This window comes from Echinops telfairi, unplaced genomic scaffold, assembly GCF_000313985.2.
Source record: "Echinops telfairi isolate 266 unplaced genomic scaffold, ASM31398v2 ScPeMD7_5;HRSCAF=22, whole genome shotgun sequence".
Lineage (NCBI taxonomy): Eukaryota > Metazoa > Chordata > Mammalia > Afrosoricida > Tenrecidae > Echinops > Echinops telfairi.
In genome coordinates, this window is record NW_022103901.1 from 12,133,380 (window position 1) to 12,141,061 (window position 7,682).

Sequence of the window (7,682 nt, forward strand, 5' to 3'; positions counted from 1 at the left end):
TGTCCTGTCTTGTAGACAGGAGTGGGAGTCGATACAATGGCCGTGGGTGTGGGCTTTTTGTTTATTTTCCACGCTTCGCAGATTCCAAAGATTTTGAAGCACTCACCATCCACAGGACCATACATCTCTCTCTTTTCTCGACATTTTACCTCCCGCTCCCGTATTGTTACTGAGAGTGTAAATGTGGACGTGGACGGTTTACAAACGAGACTGAGAGGCTCGCAATGGAAAACAAGTCTCTCTTCCCTCCCAGCCACCGAGGACCTTGGACTGGCCCCAGCCCCTTGCCTATCCTTCCAGAGCGAGCCTGCCTATCGGTGCATAAACACGACAGCGTTTCCACCCCCCCACCCCGCCCCCATTTTCAGACAAATAGTAGCTTACGCGTCACCATTTTCTTATCTTAGCGTGCAGCGCCGTGCGTAGCTCCGGATACACCGAGCCCTCAATCTTCTGGACGAGTCCCCTTGTGAGGGACAGGGCAGCTGGTTGCCAATGTGTGTTCTCACCAACCACGCTGCCACCAACAGCTTGGCTCACACGTCAGCTTGCACGTGTGTCAAGTGTCACCAAGGATGAATTTCTAGAGGCGGAGTTGCTGGGCCAGAAGGGGTGTGTGTGCGTGTGTGTGTGTGTGTGTGTGACTGCCATCTGATTGGCCGACGTCCCTGCCACAGCAGGTGCTCAGGTGTAACTGCCACCAGCACAGGAGGGCAGGCCAGCCTGTGCCGCCCTCAGCAGCACCCGCTTTCTCCAGCACTGACTTTCTGTCAGTTATGATCAGAGGGGACCCGATTCATCAGTGGCCTGAGGATTCTCCTTCCAGGTGTTTGCCAGCCGCCCTGAGTTCCTGGGATTAGCTTCCTCTACCTCAACATCCCCCAAACCCCCCCCCCCCTCAGGCCACTTAGCAGGTGGGATGAAGCTTGGCTAGCTTTGGGGAAGACTGGGGGTGCACTGCCCTCCCACAGGCTGCTCCTGAGACCTAACGTGACACGTGGTGGGCAGGGAGGCCTTGTGGCTGGTCCAGTGGTAGGCCGGCCCCTTTAACCTGCAGAGGCCCAGCCTAGGCCCCTGGGACTTTGTAGTTCACTTCAGGACTTCCTGCTGCTTTGCCTCAGCAGGCCCAGGAGGCTCCCCTCCTCCAAAGGCACATCTCCCCTTCAGAGGACTCCACTCATGAGCGAGTCGAGCCCTGGCCACCCCTCCCTCCCCAACTGAGCCCCCAGACCGGCCCTCTGAGCCTGAGCCAGGCATATTCAGTCTCCACCTGCTCTGCTCCAGGCCAGGTCTACTCCCACCGTGGTGGCTGGGCACCCACCCGGAGTCCCAGCTCGTTGCCTCATGGGGTTGCCAGCCCTCCTCCTGCGGCATGCTTACTCCCCCTCAGCAGGACATCGTACCCTGCTTGCTGCAAAGCAGGCTGGGAAAGCCAGTGGCGTCGGTGCTAGGAGGATCCCTACCTGAGAAGGCAGGGTGTGGGGTGGAGAGGGAGGCCCCTGGATCAAGACGAGCGTGGCGATGACTGGCCCAGAGGTGACAATGTTCACTGCACTCAGATGAGCCCTCTGAGACCTGGCCCTTTACCGGGCTGTCCCCCGCTGCCACCTTAGCCTTGAGTTTTTCCTGTGACAGCTCTGGAGCAGAGAGGTCATGTGGGTGCACATGAGGTTTGGGAGTGCAGCGAGTTGCCATGTTGCCATGTCTGCATATGCATCTGCCCCCTCTCCCTCCCCTGTCTCCCTCACCCATCAGGGCAGCTAGCTGGCCTTGCTGGGATGCCTTGAGGAACTATGGAAAATGTTCTGATTTGAATTCCTTTTAGCATTAGAGGCGAAGATGGATCTGAAAGAGCTGTGGCAGCACCAGCAGAAGGGAATGGCGGGCCATGCCTGCCCTCCACGGCAGGCGGGGAGAGAAACTGGACCAAGATGAGCTCCTTGGGGGCCAGTGGAAGGTGCAGACGTTTCTGCCTCCAGGGGAAGGGGCACACTTTAATCTCACTTGAGATTAAACAGTGATGGGGAAGCAAAGAACTTTCTTTTGGCTTTTGTTGGAGCAGAAAGAGTGGGTTTGTTGAAGGGCGGTACTTTGGAAGAGGCATCCACGGGGCTCTTAGCTAGTCTAAAAGACCAGAACATTCTGCTCAGGGGGCTCCTGGAACTGCGCACTGCTCCTCCTGGGGTGTGGGGCGGGGTCAAGGGAAACAAGTGGGGAACTATTTTTGGACCTGCAATAAGAGTGTTGGGGGGGTGGAGGGAGTGCCCCACTCCACATCCCAATAAACATTTCTAAATGCCTCAAAAGCCCAGCTTTATATGGCAGGGCTGTTTTTGGCTGCAAACGTATTTGACGAGATTGTATAACTTCGCTTTGGGAGCTATTTGGGAAGCCGTGTGATTCACTGCGGGCTCCGCAAACATCGGGCCTTCCTGGGGATCTCGGGGCTTCTGTCCAAGCGAGGAAACGTGACCCACAAATTGTTTCCACGTGCACTGGCGTGTCTTGAAATGGGACGTCTCACAAACTGGTGTCATGTTACACATCGGGGACATTTAAGTCAATATTTCCTGGTGTTCTGTTTGCACTGTTTCCACGTTTGGGAGCCAACATCATTTTCCCAAACTCAGGCCTCACGATATTCACGGGCATGAGAGCCGTTTCCCATGGGCCTCCTGAGAGCATGGTCCCTGCCAAGAGGAAGGTCCCTGGTGGTGTCGTGGGTTATGTGTTGGGCTGCCAACCGCGAGGTCGGCAGTTTGAAACCCCTAGCTGCTTTGAGGGAGAAAGACGAGGCTTTCTACTCCCCTGAAGTTAGTCTCGGAAACCCTCAGGGGCAGTTTCCCTGTCCTGTAGGATTGCTGTGAGTTGGAATTGAGTCAGTGGCAATGAGTCTTGTTTTGTTTTGTTGGGGCGGTACGGGGCAGAGAGGGGGTGTTGGCCAAGAGGAAAACCCTTCTCATTCTCCCCTGCCCTCCTCCCTCCATACCCACCCCTGCTCCCTTAGACTGCCCAGGCCTCCTGCTGCCTGCCCGGCAGACGCCAAGCCTCCTGCCAGGATCAGGACCCGTGAAGCCCCAAGGGGCTGGCTCTGGGTTCACCACCCACAGCAGGGGGAGTGAAAGGCAGAGAGGCTTCTGGGAAGAGGATGGAAGTGAGGGAGGAGAAGGGAACATTTGAGAAAAGTGGACAGAAAGCAGGAACCAGGACTGGGGAAGCAGCTGGCTGTCAGGCGTCAAGGGAGACAAGGTGAGCCCCCAGCTATGGGGCTTCCAGTGCTGGCCACCTGGAACCCCAGGATGCCTGGCGGGCTCCTTGCCCAGTGACAGCAGTGTGCGGCAAAGTTTGGACTAGACAGGAGACAGAGGGTCAGCCCACTGCCGTTGTCTATTCCAACTCATAGTGACCCGATACGGGGTCTCCGAGGCTGTACATTTACAGTACAGACAGCCTCCTCTTTGTTGCCTGCAGCAGTCTGGTAGAGGGGGCCGATCCCTAGCTCCAGCCCACCCCCCCTTCTGCACATCTTGACACCTCTATTATTTCGCCTGACCACGCAGCATGTATGCCGTTTGTAAAGCAGTAGGCCCACGCTTACGTGTGGGCTCCGGAGCCAGATCGCCCAAGTCCAGATCCCAGCTCCGCTTCTACAGGGGGGCCTGCTGTGTGGTGCTGGGCACGTGATTCAACCTCTCTGAGCACTGTTTGCCCTGGCTGCACACTAAGCAGTTGGTCTTGATGTCACGCCTACTCCTCTCAGCTGACCCCTGCCGACGGGCCACTTGGCCGGCAGTCCTCAGATGACATCTTCCTGTGGTGAATTTCAGGGGTAGCCACCTGGGCCCTCACTGAACCAGAACCCGGTTATTCTTACCCCATTGTGTGGACGGAGAAACTGGGTGCTGAGTCCCTGCCACGCCCGGGGTTATGCCTCCACTCTGAGTCCCCGTGAACATCTCCAGACCCAAAGACAAGGGCATGCCCATGATGCCGGCTCGCAGTGACCCTCTAGGACAGAGTAGAACTGCCCTGGTAGGTTTCTAAGACGATAGCTCGTTGTGAAAGTAGAAAGCCTCATCTTCTTCCCGAGGAGCGGTTGGAGGTTTTGAACCACTGACCTTGCAGTTAGCCACCTAACTTGTCACCCACTGCACCACCCGGGCTCCTCCTCTGTAGTCCATGAGCAGCAAAGTCCCTCTATCTGTTGTCTGTCTCTCTCTCTTTCCCCCAGGGTCATTTCTATCTTTTTGTAAACCGAACTGGCGTGGAAGGAAGCCCTTCTGAGAGGACAGGGCTCATCTCCCGCTGCTCAGAGAAAGAGGAGAGGAACAGAGAGAAAGCAGCCGAGGACAATGGCGTCAAAAGGCAAGACGTCAGAAAGAGAAACAGAGGCAGAGAGAGTGCCCGGACCTTAGCTGCAGGGAAGGGGACTGCCCATCCACTTTCTCCAGGCATCCCTTGTCCGGTGTGCAGGTGACAGGTCCCTCTGGACTTCCCTGGAACTGTGCGTGCCAAGAAGTCTCAGGCCTGGCGCCACCATCGGGAGACGGATGTGTGTGTTTGAAGGCAACACTCAGGAGATGTGGGACAGGGCCAGCACAGCGGTAGCCAGAATATAAACCTGTCTTGGTTTCTGGCGTCAGGGCCACCTCACCGGCCTGGAACAGGGCCCTGGTTCCGCTGACAGGAACCAGGACCCTTGACAGAGGGAAGCTGCAGTCTGGAGCCGAAGCGGGGTCACAGAGGGTGGGGTGGTGGGGTTAGTTCTCAGCCAACTCCTGCCCAGAGAGCACTGGCACGTTCCAACAGCTCCTGGGGCAGGGGCAGCCTTCCTGTCATCCCCTGCTGCTATCTCCTCCTCGGCTTCGACCGCTCCTAGTGCACTGTGGGTAACTGGAACCCTGAGCCCAGCAGAACCAGCTCCCAGCATCTCTGCCCCGGACCCCACGCAGTCTCTGTCTGTCTTGCTGCTTCCTGGTCCGCATCTGGGCACAGGGGGTTTTGTTGACCGTGGGCAGTGGAGGGGAGACCAGCCGTGTTTGGTGGCCAACAGATCTGATGATGACAGCTCCTTGAGGTAGGGGGGGAGGGTCTCCTCCAGGGCCACATCCTCCCAGAGCCTGAGTTCTGCCCAGTTCGGGCTGGAGTCCGTCACAGTGGGGAGAGCAGGGGTCTCCACTCGATGCCTCTGACACTCCCTGGTCAAGGTGGTCACGCTGAGGGCCTGGGCTCAGGTGGACAGGCTCCGTGACCGGAGGGCCACCACCCACCTGCCTTGGCCCTCAGCCTAGCCCCAGAGCCCGCTTTTCCCAGAAGTTCATCCCCGCTGAATGGACTTACGGGCACTGCCCTCGTTAACCTCCTGAACCTTCCAGAAAGGGAATGGACACACCCTGCCTCAGCCTCCCTCTGAGGAAGCTGGCACTTGAGGGTGGGAGGGGAGTGGGGTTCCAGGGGGTCCCCCTGGGGCAGCTGCCCAGAGTGTTGTTCCTGGGATGGGGTGCTCTGCCAGCAGGGTTGCACAGCAGAGGGGTGGGAGAACTGGGGGTGCCCCTGTCCCCCAGGAAGGGCCTCACAGTCCACTCCCCTCTAGCCTTACCCCAGCTGGCTCTAGCCTTCGCTTACCCTTTCTGCTGTAACTGGCTTCCACTGTACTTTGCAAATTCAGATGTGCTATATGATGCCCCTGCCCAGAGCTCCCCCCAAGGGCTCCCTGCAGCCCCTTGCACTCAGTGCTGCTCTCGCCCTTCCCTGGCCAGCCCAGCCCCCCCACTCACATCCACTCCATTCAGCCAGGGCTCCAGTCAGGCGGGACACTCCTTCCTCAATGTCATTGAAGACTCCACCCCTTCCACCCCCAAGGCTTTTTCTCCTTCCCATACCCCAGCTGGGCCTCTTGGCACATAGGGTACTGGGCACCCACGTTTTTGCCCATAATGGGATTGGCCCAGAATCCACCGGGCCCCCATGCAGAAGGACTCCCTGCCTGCTGTGCGGAGGCCCAATGGGCTGGGCAGCGAGCCCCAAAGGCCAGAGGTTCAGGCCCGCCTGGAAGTGACGCGGAGGAAAGACCTGGAGATCGATGGAAGAAGCAACTCTCGCAAGTGCCTTGGAGCCCAGCGCTCCTGGGACACACGAGGGCACCGGGGTCAGAGCTGACAGCCTCGGCACTCGCTGGTGGTGTCACTGGATGGCATAGACCGGCTCCTGTCACCTGGGACATACGGTGCAGGGTTAACCCTGCTGTTGCCACCTCCTGCCACCGAGGGTGGTCACAAGGACTGCCGGGTCCCCTTGATGGGCCAGAGCTTGAGTTCCCGGAGAAGGGCTGAGTCAGCAGCAGGGATGGCGTGATGGTCGAGGGCGTGGTCCCGAGGGCACAGGAAGCCCCCGCCCAGCAAATGGGGAGTCCTGGACCGCTATAACCCCAAGTCCTCTGAAGGCCCCATGACCAGCCTGGTGGGGCCCTGGGCGCTAGAAAGGAGGCCACTCTCTCAACTTAGGCTGTCGTCCCTCAGAGGGGGCCCCACCACAGTGTGTCTGGGACCCCAGTTCCAGCCCCACACCATCTGCCTCTTTACCTCTGAGCTAGAAACGTCGCCAGGGAGCTTCCTGTGATGGGAAGCGTCACAGATGCTGGAGGAGCAGACCCCTCCCTCTCCTTGTTCTCCTCGCCCCTCCCATCCTGCAAGCTTCCAATACCCCATGCCTCGGCCCCCTGCCCCCCCTAACCAGGCCGACAGGGTTCCCAAGAGCACCAAGCTCTCTGGCCAAACGGGGCGTGCCAGCCAGTGCCCACTGTGGGAGGAAGGGGAGCTACTGAATTTTCTGCCAGTCTGCTCCAGCCCCCCAGACTCCTTTGAGGGGCATGGTCTGGGTGGGTGGCCAGAAGAGGGGCCAGGGCATCGAGACCGAGACTGAGGTCCGGTCAGTGAGGACGGGTTCCAGGGGGTCCCTTTCTGACACCCACTCTCGCCCTCCCGTCTCCTCTCTTCCCCTTCCCTTCTGTCCCGGTTTTGGTGCCTTCGTCCCTCTGGGCTCAATGTGGGGACTTGAGGCAGCGAAGTGGTTTATCTGTGTTTATGGGGACACCAGGAGCTCGGCCCCCCAGCTCCCCCCACCCCATGGAAGCAGAGCCAGCCCCCGGGGCTGGTCCGAGTTAAAAATAAGAGTCAAGAGGTGGAGCAAGAAGCAGGCAGAGAGGGGGAGAAGAGGGTGACTGACAGACTGATCTGCAGAGTCATGGAGACACCACCAGGGCCTTGTCCCTTCCTACTGCACGACGTCCTCAAGTCTCTGCTCCTCAGCCTTGTCCCTGGAGCTGGGGTGCTGACGGCCCTGCTGCTGAGTGTCCAGGGAGCCTGCCAGGCTATGTGGGCCCAGGGATGTCCCTGTAACCCCTCTGCCTCTTGCTTGTCTTTCACAGCCCACCCCTCAGAGTTCCCAGGGCTCCCCTGTTAGGTGCACACTCCCCCCGCCCCCAGCTCCCTCTGTATTGAGATGAGGACTGTCCCCAGACCCAGCGCCCTGTCCCCGCCTGACTGATGTCAGGGGCTGTGTGCTGAGGAGGGGGATGAATGAGTGACAAAGGACAGACCAAGAGACCTGAGGGCCCAAGGTGGACAGCAGCCTCGTCTCAGCTCCACAGGGAGAGGGACAAAGATTGCTCTAGAGCGGTGGGG